This window comes from Bos indicus x Bos taurus, chromosome 8 (assembly GCF_003369695.1).
Source record: "Bos indicus x Bos taurus breed Angus x Brahman F1 hybrid chromosome 8, Bos_hybrid_MaternalHap_v2.0, whole genome shotgun sequence".
In the NCBI taxonomy this organism is placed as follows: domain Eukaryota; kingdom Metazoa; phylum Chordata; class Mammalia; order Artiodactyla; family Bovidae; genus Bos; species Bos indicus x Bos taurus.
This window is the reverse complement of record NC_040083.1, coordinates 84,113,027-84,126,837: the sequence shown is the minus strand read 5'-3', so window position 1 is coordinate 84,126,837 and position 13,811 is coordinate 84,113,027. Positions and strand designations below refer to the sequence as shown.

General features: G+C 36.5%; 2 protein-coding genes across 4 annotated transcripts in view; one reads left to right on the top strand and one right to left on the bottom strand.

The window, feature by feature from the left end:
* Positions 1-13,811, bottom strand: part of CENPP (centromere protein P) — a 238,588-nt gene that overhangs the window by 36,646 nt on the left and 188,131 nt on the right. The window lies entirely within an intron of this gene.
* The window catches only part of ECM2 (extracellular matrix protein 2), a 41,880-nt gene continuing 33,399 nt past the window's right edge, over positions 5,331-13,811 (top strand). For 2 of the 3 annotated variants that reach the window (XM_027550304.1, XM_027550303.1), the window contains exon 1: positions 5,332-5,506. The gene's annotated coding sequence lies outside the window, so the exon portion shown is untranslated. Of the gene's footprint in view, positions 5,507-13,811 lie in introns of all 3 variants that reach the window. The other variant, XM_027550302.1, reaches the window with a different exon arrangement.

The following is a 13,811-nucleotide window of genomic DNA, read 5'->3' as shown; positions in this document are numbered from 1 at the left end:
AAGAGACACCGTACTCAGTAGCAGTCACCCCCCATTCTGTCACCCCACTCTAAGTCTCCTCACCCCAGCAACCACTCATCTACTTTCTGCCTAGTGGATCTGCCTACTGTGGACACTTCATACAAAAGAGGCATACAATATGTGGCCTCTTGTGACTGGCTTCTTGCACTGAACATAATGTGTTTGAGGTTCATCCATGTTGTAGCATGTATCATACCATTCCTTTTCATTGCTGAATAATACTCCACTGTAGAAACAGACTATACTTACTTTCTCCATTCACCAGCTAGATATTTGAGTTGTTCCCACATTTTGGCTGTTATGAAGAGTGTAGCTTCAAAATTGGTGTACAGTTTTCATGTGGATTTATGTTTCCACTTCTCTTGGGTATATAGCTAGGAGTGGAAGCAAGTTATTTTCTGTAGATACTCTGACACACTAATGAGTTCTCTTCTATTTCTAGTACGTAAAAGCTTTTTTCCTCCTTCTTCCTTCTTTAGACCTTGAGATGATCATATAATGTTTGGATTTTATCCTTAAATCAACCAGGTACTTGTTGAATAAGCCTAGTAGAGTCATGATATATTATCCTATTTATATACTAGTAGATTTGGTTTGCTAATATTTTAGTTTTTTAAAATCTATGTTCATTAGTGAGACTGATTTATAATTACCCTTTTTTATAATTTCCTTGTCAGGTTATAGTATGGTTATGCTGATCTTAAAGAACTGTTTAGAAGAATGTGTTGATTAATATAGGCCTGTAGTAGGGACTTCCCTGGTGGTCCACTGGTTGAGATTCTGGACTTCGAATGCCCAGGGCACGTGTTCCCACATGTGATGTGGCCAAAAGATGTGTGTAGTATTCTTTGTGGGAAGATGAAGCAACTTCAGTATGAGTTAGCTGAAAAGGCATTTGACTATGACACTAGGAAGGGATATAGAATAGGCTTGAGGTAAGATAAGACTCCCATTTCTGAGAGGACCCTTACTTAAAATTTTCAAAATTTAGCTTTATCTGAGTGTTATCTACAAAGTTGTCATAAGCAACTACAACCTTAAAAGAAAAACTAACTCATTGGCACTTTCTACCACAGAGGTAAAAATACCGAAAAGGAGTTGGTACCTGCACTGGCTGTGCTTATAGCCCGAGTGCTGAAGGACCTGTTGACATCCTGTTTGGTGACCAACACCAAACTGCAGAGCAGCCGTCAGAGCCAAGCTTTAGAACATAGTTATGGCTGCAATAATAAAAGGGAGGAGAACACTAATACCAGCATTTTCCATGTGTTGATACTACTGTGGTTAAAAGTTTCTGCAGAAGGACTCATGTAACAGTCCATTAACTCACAAGATTTTAGAGCAGGGACCTCAGAAACTGTATAATCTGGTTCTCTGCAATTTTGCCAGTCTTGGCTACTCCTCTATGTGGCTATTTAAATTATTTCTTTTTCTAATTGTTTAATTTTTTTTTTTAAGATTCCTTTTATCTGACCTGGTTATGAAAAGCTCAAAACATTATAAGAATACAGAATTACATACTAAAAATCCTCTCATAATTCCATCACCCAAAGATAACTAACAGTTTGTTATTTATTTCTTCCATTTTTTTCTCTAGGAAGATACTAAATTGTATATGTTAAAAGAAGGTAACATAATAGCACATGCGCTGCTTTAAAGTTTCTTTCTTCTTGGTAATACTGTGGACAACTATGATGTCTGCATAACAGTTACTTCAGTCTCTCGATATAACTTTATAACAGCCTACTGTTCCCTGTCAGTATACAACTGATTAATTACTCTCTACACTTGGGTACAATGCTTTAAAGTACCTTCCTGGAGGTACACTTGTGCAGAGAAAGACATGTTTCTATAATGGATTCCTAGAAGTGGAAGGCTGGGACAGAACATAGCTATTGCTAAGTTGTTCTCAAAAGAATGAGTTTCTGTTTGCTCTAAGCAATGTGTCCAATACTGCATGTTATTCACATTTTTTTCTCCGAAAACAATGTATATATTTCAAATCAAGCCACATTCTCTTTTAAAGACTATTAAAAATTTTTTTTATTGTATTATTTTTGATGCATGGACTCTCTCTAGTTGCAGCAAGCAGGGGCCACTCTTCCTTGCAGAACACGGGTTCTTCGGTGTGTGGGCTTCAGTAGTTGTGGCTCATAGGCTGCAGTAGCTGTGTCACAAGGATTTATTTGTTCCACAGCATGTGGAATCTTCCCAGGCCAGGGATTGAACCTATGTCTCCTGCATTGACAGGGAGATTTTTAATCACTGGACCACCAGGGAAGGCCTGGGTGTGTGTGTGTGTGTGTGAGTTGCTCAGCCATGTTGGACTCTTTGCGACCCTATGGACTGTAGTGTGGCAGGCTCCTGTGTCCATGGAATTCTCCAGGCAAGAATACTGGAGTGGGTTGCCATTTCCTTCTTCAGGGGATCTTCCTGACCCAGGGATTGAACCTGGGTCCCTTGCATTAGAGGCAGATTCTTTACCATCTGAGCTATAGGGAAGTTCCTAGGGAAGGCCTAAAGACTTTTTTTTTTTTTTAAGAGCAGTTTCAGATGCACAGAAAAACAGAGGAAGGTACAGAAGTTTTCCATATATCCCTAGTACTCTCATCACACAGCCTCCCCCAGTAGAGTGGTGTATTTGTTACATGTGATGAACCTATATACAATATAATCACTCAGGTTTATAAGTTACAAATGCATTGGAGAAGGAAATGGCAACCCACTCCAGTGTTCTTGCCTGGAGAATCCCAGGGGCGGGGCAGCCTAGCGGGCTGCCGTCTATGGGGTCGCACAGAGTCGGACACGACTGAAGCGACTTAGCAGCAGCAGCAGCAGGGTTCACTCTTGGTGTGCACATTCTGAGTTTATATAATTGTACAAAGACATGTATTCATCATTATGATATCATATACAGTATTTCCACTGCCTTAAAAGTCCTCTGTGATTTCACCTATTCATTTCTCTCTGACCCACCCCTCCACCTGCCCCCGCAACAACCCCTGGCAACCACTGACCTTTTCATTGTCTTGACAGATTTATCTTTTCCAGAATGTCACATAGCTGGAATCACTAATCAATATGCATTTAAAGTTCCTCCATGTCTTTTCAATGCCTAATAGCCTATTTCTTTTTAGCACTAAATAATATTCCATTGTAGGATGTACCACAGTTTATCCATTCACCTATTGAAGGTTGCTTCCAAGTTTTGGCAATTATGAATAAAGCTGCTGTCAACATCTGTGTGCAGGTTTTTGTAGTTTCAACTTGTTTGGGTAAATATCAAGGAGCTTGACTACAGAATTTTTCTAGAAAACCTCCAAACTACCTTCAAAAGAGTCTATCATTTAGTATTCCCACCAGCAGTGAACGAGAATTCCTACTGCCCCACATTCTCACTTGCATTTGGTATCCTCACTGGTTTGGTTTTTGCAATTCTAATAGGTGTCTCGGAGAAGGCAATGGCACCCCACTCCAGTACTCTTGCCTGGAAAATCCCATGGACGGAGGAGTCTAGTAGGCTGCAGTCCATGGGGTCGCTATGAGTCGTGTCACTTTCCCTTTTCCCTTTCATGTATTGGAGAAGGAAATGGCAACCCACTCCAGTGTTTTTGCCTGGAGAATCCCAGGGACGGGGGAGCCTGGTAGGCTGCCGTCTATGGGGTCGCACAGAGTCGGACACGACTGAAGCGACTTAGCAGCAGCAGCAGCAGCAGCAGCAGCAGCAGCAATAGGTGTCTAGTGGCATCTCATTCTTGATTTAATCTTCAAAGCTCTTTTCAGATTGTGTGTAGGTATTCTGGGGGAAGAGATGAGGGGAACTCCTATCTCTAATGTTAGTATCTTCTCAAATATTTGGTAATCCTGGGCTATCTACTTATGTTAGAAACACTGACCAAAAGCTCAGAATGTGTGGGTAGAGATAGTCAACTTAGTGTTTGTACTCAGTTGAGCTAGTTTGGATCCCTTTTCTATTAGACACGCAAAACCAAGTAGATGAGAACATGGGTCAATTTGGAGGTAAATGCATAATACTTGGAACAAATGATGGAGACATCAGGAGGATTGGGGTCATATACCTTGCTTCTGCTGAGTGCAGTTTCCCAATGAATCTCACCATTCCTAAGATCTATAATTTTTAAACTTGGAACACTCACAAAATTATCCTGTCTTACACCTGTTTGGGCTATAGTGTCATCTGTCAGAGCCTATATGCCTTCAGTCTTTAAGGAATTTATCAAAAATTCTGTCTTCTAATAGTACTAATAATTTTGTGATGCAGTACTACATTTTTAAAAGAAAATGTAGTTTTTAGTTTTAGGAATTTGGGTGGCCCATGTGCTCAATCTATCATCTTGATTTGATCTATCCAAGTCACATTAAGATTTTGGAAAGACAAAAATGTAGTTCTTCTCTGTCAAGCAATTTAGACCCCTGAGGTAAATTAAGAATTTAAAAAAACAGATATTAAAATTACCTAGCTTATGACAGGTATTTTGTATTGCTATTCATTTTATTTGCACAAAAATTTGAAGGGTAGGTATTACCATCCCAGCTGTATAAAGAATAAACAGTTACAAACAGCAGTAATTCATCCAAGGTCCCCCATAAGGAGCACTGTGGGCCAGGAACCTTGATCTGACTGTGACCTGCTCATTCGCAGATGAAGAAACTGAGGCTGAACTAGATAACCAATTTGCCCTAATCAGAAGCCTCACGGCTCTCTTGCCTATTTTATTATTGCTTAAGGTTGGAAGTTATATAATTTCAGTGACACTAATATATAACAGCTTTTTAAAAATTTATTTATTTTTGGTTGTTCTTGGTCTTTGTTACTATGTGCGGCGGCATGTGGGGTCTTCCTGGATCAGGGATCAAACCCGTGTCCGCCTGCAGGCAAATTCTTTACCACTGAGCCACCAGGGAAGCCCTGTTTTGTTAACAATATTGTGTGGGAGACTGGTATGGCTGGCAGGGAGCTGATTAGAGATTTAAATAACATTAACCCAATTAAGGCATCCCAGGAATGTATAGTCCTCTAACTTGGCAACAATAGCATCTCTGCAGTCTGATAAAGCTCAAGTGACACGCAGGCTAGTACGAATGTTAACATTTTTAATGCAATTAGTCTGTGAAAATCACACATTTCTTAAGCTCCACTTTTGTTGTTTCTAACTCCACTTTCTCAGCCTACAGACTAAAGCTTCCCGCCCCCACCCCCTGCTGCTTTCCATTTTCCTGTGATTTAGAACAAATATTTGCCTTGGTAACCATTTTCCCTAGTTACTCTCTTGGCTGATTTTCTGCACAAAGAACCGAAAGGCATGTAACCCCAAGGGAGGCAGTTATTTTAGATTTTACAAAGAAGTCAGTTAACATTTTTCAACACTCCCTTCTTTGTCTTAAAGAAAGCTCTGGTTTTGTTTCATTTTCATCCGGAGACTTAAATGACACCAAGCAAAGCCTACTTAGTTTAGATTTCCAGGTAAAATGTTTTAAATTTTAAGTTTCTACTAAAGCGTGTGGAATGGTTTTAATATTTGGGTGTTTTGTGTGGCAAATATGTTTAGCACTTGAGGAAATTAGCTCTTACTAATAGGTTTTTAAAGTTTAAAGTGTACATTATTTTGTTTACTTGTTTTTTTTTTTTCAGGATGACTACTTCTGAAGTATTTAAAACTTTATGAATTAGGATTAAATATATTTTTATATGTTTAAATAGAGTTACTTGTTCAATAGAAGTATAAGTTGGTTTGAAAATTTCATTCTTTTCTATTTTACAGTCCTAAGGAGCATAAAGGATTAATCAAAAATGTTTTTCATTTTAAGCCTACTAAGCGAAGTTAAAAGGGATAATAGGTATCTTGTGGCTTTGTGTAGAAGATTAAAATTGAATTTAAACCCTTTTAAAGCTTACTTAAGACAGCTGATGAAAAACTTTTAATAAAAAAATAAGTTAATCAAGATTTACAGATGATATTTAATGTTGGGATAAACACAAAAAATACTAAAAAGAAAGACAATTTTACTTGATCAAAATAATGCCTACAGTGGTTAGACCGACTGTATCATAAACATTTACCTCCAGAAACATATTCACTCAATTATAAAGTAAATATTAAATGCTATGTGAAATTTTATAAATCACTGAAAATAACAAAGGCATAGGCATCAATGATAAAATTATTATTGAGAGGCCATTTCATAAAACTTATTTAAACATTTCAATGAGACTATTTATAGAGTCTGATTTTGTTAAAATTAAGATAGCTCTGTAAATTTATTTCTGTATATACCTATTTAGGCTTCTGTATAAGCAAAAAATGAGCCAATTTGGGGTGGGGGAGGCAGAGAGAGAGAGGTAGGGATAATGGGAGAAGGGTGAGCTTGGGCAGTACTCTTGTTAAGTTAACAGGCTCAGGGACAACATGATGCCTGAGACACTCATTAAGTTTACCTCCAGAGCCCTTAGGTCCAGGGCCTGCCTCCTCATAACTCTCACCTAACACAGAATGGAGAGTTACATATCCAACTGTCAACTGTCAAAGCAAGAAAATCTCCATGTACAGATTTTATGTATAACACAGAATTTACACTACCACAGTTCACCTCCCCTGCCACTTAGCAAATTCTACTTCTACCCTGTCTCATGGGCCAACTTTTCATATTGCTTTCCCCTGCTGCTGTTATCATTTCTTCCCAACATATTAGCTTGTTCTCTGAATTGACTTTTACAATTTCAGTTGCCAGTCAACTAGGGAATTTGCTCCTCCCTCACATTTTGCAAGTTAGTTTTTTAAAAACCTAATGTAGATTACAAAACATTGTTCTAATATAGTTTCATCTCAATGACCTACAGTAAAGGGTTTGAAATGCAGTAATTAATGTACATATATACTGAAAAAAAGATTGCATGCTGAGGTTAGTTGACATGAAAATACCCTAGAGGCTGCCATTTGTTGAGCTAATGTAAAGTGGTGACAAGTCAGCATGTGACCCAAGTGCAACCTGACTAGAGGAGGATAATTCAAGTGGATAAAGTTATAAAAAGAACTACCGAGATTCAAGAGGGCAAGCTAAGCAGATATCACTCCTTTCCTCTCACCAAATACCTAGAAATAAGAGAAGATATATTACAAATAAATACACACATGGATATGTAGCTATGTAGGAAATAAGAAGGGAAACTTGTGGTGAGACAGAAACCGTGAGGAATCCTTCAAATACAAAGAGAAGATGTGAATGAATTTAAAGAGGAAAAACACAGCCTTGAATAGGTATAGGAAAGAACTGAGTTTAAAGAACGTATGTGGAAAAGAAATATATCTTTTACTGGGGAGTAAAAGATCCCAAAAAGGATACATAAAGAAGGAAAAAACAAACAAAAAACCCTGTACATTATATTAAAACCTCTGAATATTAAAAATAAGTTTAAGATGTGAAAAGAACCTCTCCAGAGAGAGGAAAAAGGATTTATTACAAAGAGATGAGAATCAGATTCAAGTTAAACTCTTCATCAATAAAAGCAGATATAAAAAAACAAATGGAACAATACATATAAAGTATTGAAGGAAAATGATTTTAAAATCATAATTCTACTTCCAACTAAACAAAATGATATTTTCTGACATAAAAGAATTAAAATTTACAACCCAAAACATTCGCTCCAAGAAAGAGGATATATTTTCAGTGAAATAAAACTAATCTGAGGTGACTTCTGCTTCTCATAACTGCAGTCTAGGCAATTTAGACTGCTGAGAATTGTTTTTTTAAAAAGTAGGAAAAATAACAGGGCCAATATTTAGGACAAAACTAAAACCCAAAGATCTTTTCTTCTGGAGGCATCTATGGAACCGAAAGAGGTGACTGAGAAGGTTAGTATAGCTTTAAAGCAGCCGCTCAAGTCATGACAGAAATAAAACTCAAGGAAAGGAGCAGGAAGTAGCAGGGGTGGTAGGAAAAAGTGATGCTGATGAAATCACCAGGCTTTGGTTTGGGACCTAAAATATAATTATTAACTAGATATAGTGAAACTCAGCTTCAAATCATGTAATTTATGATTGATAGTACACTTAATTTCATGTTTGAATGTAAATTCTTTTAGGATAAATAATACATCATTATAGGCTTCAAAGTATTTTCATAATTTTTCATATGTAATGGCTGGCAGTCAAATACCATCAGGCATAAGAAGAAACAGAAGAAAATGGCTAAAAACCGAAAAAGAAATAACAGACAATAGAAATAGACATATACATGGTCCCAAAATGGAGTTGTCAGACTCAGACTTAAATAAATGTGATTACCATGTGGAAAACATGAAAGATTAAAAATTTCAGTAGAGAATCAGAAAGAATAAAAACCCATTAAAAATCCGAAAAGCTAAGAAACCAGAAAAACAGAAACAAGGAAGTCAATGGATGGATTCAAGTCAATAGTGGATAAACCACAGCTGAACAGAAGGAAAGAGGTTAGTGGAATAACCAGGATCAATCACAGGGTGACGAAAGGATGAAAAATATGAGAGAAAGTGACATTAAAGACAATGAGAAGACTGTCATATATGTGGGCTTCCCTGGTGGCTCAGATGGTAAAGCATCTGCCTGCAATGCAGGAGACCCGGGTTCAATCCCTGGGTCAGGAAGATCCCCTGGAGAAGGAAATGGCAACCTACTCCAGTACTCTTGCCTGGAAAATTCCATGGATGGAGGAGCCTGGTGGGCTACAGTCCATGGGGTCACAAAGAGCTGGACATGACTGAGTGACTTCACTTCACTTCATCATACATGTTGGAGAAGGAAATGGCAACCCACTCCAGTATTCTTGCCTGGAGAATTCCATGGACTGAGGAGCCTGGTGGGCTACATACAGTCCATGGGGTCACAAAGAGGTGGACACAACTGAGTGACTAACACATCATACATGTCATTGTAGTTCTAAAATAAAAAGGAGAGAGAAGCAGAAGAGAATTATTTGAAGAGGTAAGGGCTAAGAAGTTTCCAAATTTGATGAATATAAGATCACAGATTCAAGAAGTGCTATGAATCCCAATAGAGAATATCTTAAAAGCAGCCCCAAAAAAGTTACCTTTAAAGGAAAAATAATTAGATTGACAGATGACTACTCAATACAAAATATGGAAAAAAGAAGACATTGGCGTGAAATCTTCAAAATGCTAAAACACTTGCTAACCTAGAATTCCATATATAGTGAATACATTCTTTCAGAATGAACATAAGATATGAATATTTTCATATAAACAAACATACAAAGGAACTGGTCACCAGTTGTCCTGCACTAAAGGAATTACTAAAAGGTATTCTTCAATTAGGAAGAAAATAATCCTGATAGAAGACTGGAGATGCAGGAAGAAATGAGAAAGAAAAAGGATAAATATTTACATAGATCTAAACTAGTGGTTCTTAACTGGAGGCAGACTGATTCTTTCCATCTCCCAAGACACATATGGTAATATTTGAAGATATTTTTGGTTGCTGTAACTGAGAGGAAGGTGGTAGTGGTATCTGGGTAGAACCAGGGATACTACCAACTCTACAAGGGCCAGCTCCCCCCTCCACTACAAAAAAGGATTATCTGAAACAAATGTTAATAGTGCTAAGATTTAGAGAGCCTGATCTAAATGAACTGTGAGCATAAGATCATCATCATCGTCTTTTGAATAAAGAACTAAAATATGTAACAAAAGTAGTAGATGTGTTAGAATGAGGTAAGTAAAGTTAAAGTTGTCTGGAAATAGGTAAAGGTACTAATTTATATTAGACTTGATAAGTCAAGGATGTATGTGGTAATCTCAGAACATAAAAGGAAAAAGTATATAATGACTAATGGAATAATAAAAACAAAGCAGCAAAAACCAAGTAAGCAAGAATGAAAAAAAATTAATAACACAGAACATGCAGGACAACTAGAAAACAGATAGCTGGAAAATAGATTTCAATCCAAAGATATCAAATGTTACAACAAATACAAATAGACAAAATATTCAATTAAAAGATCAAAGATAAAAATTGTCATGTCACACTAAAAATGATATGCTAATAGAAAGTATATTGAAAATATGAAAGGCTGAAAGTAAAATAATGCAAAAATATATTAACCAATGAGGGACTGAACATGGGCCACTGGCAGTGAAAGGGTGGCGTATCAACCACTGGGTTGCCAAGGAATTCTCACAGGAGTGTTTATAATAAAAGAAAAATGAAAAAAAAAATTAAATATCCATCACCAAATTGTTACATAACTTATGGAATGAAAATAGAGTGCACAGACTATAAGCATTTACAAACACTGCTATATATGTCCATATGACTATGATTTATTACTGAATGGAAAGAAAACAGGTTGTACTGAAACATACATAGAATAATTCATTTACATTTAAATATATATGCTCATACATGTTTAGGAGGCATCTCAAAAGACACTCTTAAACTAGCAGTTGGGAAACTATGGCCCACAGGCCAAATCCTGTTTTTCAAAGTGCCATCAGAACATAGTTGCGGCCATCCATTTACTTCTTGTCCATTGCTATTTTGGGGTACAATAACAAAGTTGAGTAGTTTCAACAGAGATTGTTGTCTTGCAAAGCTGAAAATGTTTACTCTCTGGACCCTGAAGAAAAAGTATGCCTACCCTTGTAATAAACTATGAATTATGGTTAAGCAACTTGTCTTTTATGCCTACATATCATTTTGAGTTTTTTAAGAACTATGTACTATTTTTAGAAACTTAAACACATCTTTAAAAGCATTGATAAAAAAGATTAAGAACTCAGAGGAAAGATAACTGTGTAAATGTGGCTTTTATCTTTAAACCTCTTATGAGCCATGATGTGACCAACAACAAATTGTAGCTCAATCTAAGGAAGACTTTTCTGGCAGAGCAGTTTGAACATGGATGATAAAGAACACATGTATACCTGTGGCAGATTCATTTTGATATTTGGCAAAACTGATACAATTTTGTAAAGTTTAAAAATAAAATAAAATTTAAAATTAAAAAAAAAAAAAAGAATTTCCCATGAATGGAAAAGCAGATGACTTCAAAGATTCATTCAAAATCTAAGTTCTATAGAGTGAAGCACCATTATAAATGATACAGATTTCAAGGAGACAGAAGCATCACCCGAGCACAACGAAAACAAAAACTGAAAGTAGGATCATAAATAAAGGAACGTGCAATTCTGATTAATGAGCATACAAGCATAATACAGAGATGTTGTGGATTTGATTAGACCGCCAATAAGGGGAGTCACACATTTCTTTTGTTTGTTTTCAAGTGCATAAAAGTTATATTCATAGTACACTCTAGTCTATTAAGTGTGAAACAGCATTATGTAAAAAAAAAATATTGCTATTGTTTAGTTGCTAAATCATGTCTGACTCTTTGAGATCTCATGGACTGTCTCCAGGCTTCTCTGTCCATGGGATTTCCCAGGAAAGATACTGGAGTGGGTTACCATTTTCTTCTCCAGGGGATCTTACTGACCCAGGGATCAAACCTGTGTTTCCTGCATTGGCAGGTGAATTCTTTACCACTGAGCCAGCAGGGAAGCCCTGGTGGCAAAATACTTTATTGCTAAAATATTCCATCTACTTTTTTTTGATTAGTGTTACTAAGGTATATTTTCCATCCTTGTAATTTTAACCTATTTGTATTTTTATTTAGCATGAGTTTCTTATAGGCAGCATAGAGTTGGGTCTTAATTTTTAAAAATTCTACTTGGATAGCCTCTTCCTTTTAATTGTAGCAGTTAACGAATCCACATTCAATATGATTTACAGGTGGCTCAGCGGTAAATAATCCACCTGCCAATGCAGGAGACACTGGTTCGATCTCGGGGTTGGGAAGATCTTCTGGAGAAGGGAATGGCAATTCACTCTAGTATTCTTAACTGGAATATCCCAAGGATAGAGGAGCCTGGTGGGCTACAGTCCATAGGGCTGCAAAGAGTCGGACACGACTGAGTGACTGAGCACAACACATAGTACATGTAATGTTCTGGATTATTTTTATTATTCCACTTTATCATCTTTATTGGCTTATTAGCTATAACTTTTTGTTTAGTGGCTAAAAAAAATGTGTGGTTGCTCAGTCGTGTCCGACTCTTTGTGACCCCATGGACTGTAGCCTACGAGGCTCCTCCATCCATGGGATTTTCCAGGCAAGAGTACTGGAGTGGGTTGCCATTTCCTTCTCCAGGGGATCTTCCCGACCCAGGGATCGAACCCGAGTCTCCTGCATTGCAGGCAGATACTTTACCCTCTAAGCCACAGGGCATATAATATGTGTCTTTAACTTATTACAGTTTACCTTCAATTGATATTCCTCTTTACTTATAAGTACATTACAACAGTATATTTACACTTTCTCCTTTCTGCTTCTGTTGTCATACACTTTACTTTCACTTAAGATAGAAAGCCCAAAATATGGTATTATTATATTAACACAACTGTTAAACAGATGACTGTATTAAACAATAATTTTTAAAAGAGATTTTAAAATAAAAGAGTACTTATCCATTTGTATGCCATTTCCTGTGGTTTCATTCCTTTGTGTAGCTCCATAATTCCATCTAATATAATTTTCCTTATATGTTAGCATTTTTTGTAGTGCATTTCTGCTAGTGATTAATTCCTTCAGCTTTTCTATGTCTGAAAAAGTCTTTATTTTGCCTGTGTTTCTGAAAGACATTTTCACTGAGTATACAACTCTAAGTAAGGACTTCCCTGGCAGTCCAGTGGTTAAGAGTTTGCCTTTCAATGTAAGGGGTGCTGGGTCAAATCCTGGTCAGGGAGCTAAGAGCCTACATGGCTCTTGACCAAAAAACCAAAACATAAAAGAGAAATAATATTGTAATAAATTCAATGATGACTTTAAAAATGGTCCACATCAAAAAAAAAATCTTAAAAAAAAACCCCAAAGAACTTTAAGTCTATTTATTTTTTCCCCCAATACCTAAAAGCTATTGCTCCATTGTCTTCTGGCTTGTACTGTTTTGAATGAGAAGTCTTTTATTCTAATGTTTTTTTCTCTGGTTACTTTTAAGATATTCTTATTACTGGTTTAAAAGCAATTTGAATATTTGACATAATTTTCTTCATATTTCTTATTTTTGGGGTTTATTGATATTGGATATGTGGCTTTATAATTTTCTTCATATTTGGGAAAAGACCAGGCTTTATTTCTTCAAACACAGTCCTTCAGGGGCTGGAACTGAATGTAAACTGATCTGCTTAAAGTTGCCTGACAATGTGATGATATTCCGTTCATGTTTTTTTTACTGGTCTTGTGTGTATGTCTGTTTCATTTTGAGTAACTTCTATGACTATAGTTTCCACTTTACTAATTTTTTCCTATAGTGTCTAATGTCCTACTCATCTCTTGCAGTATAGTTTATTCTCTCTCACATTTTATATCTTTATAAGTTCATTTGAATTTCTTTTAAATATCTTTCCTTTACCTTCCTGAACATACAAATTATAGTTTTAATAACTTTGAAATTAAAGTTTTTATAACTTTTAATGATCTATTTAATAATTATGCCAGCTGTGCTATGGATGTGTTTCAATAGATTGATTTTCCTCATCATTATGGGTCAACAATTCCTGTTTTGTGCCTGGTAAATTTTTGCTGACTTTCCCAACCCTTGCTGGGTGCTTGCATATAGTTTGATCCTTTCCAGAAGGCTTGCTGTTCAGTTCTGTTACATGTGATCAGATCAGCCATCAGCCCAGAGTAAACTGTTTTCTTTGATGTGCCAATGCCCT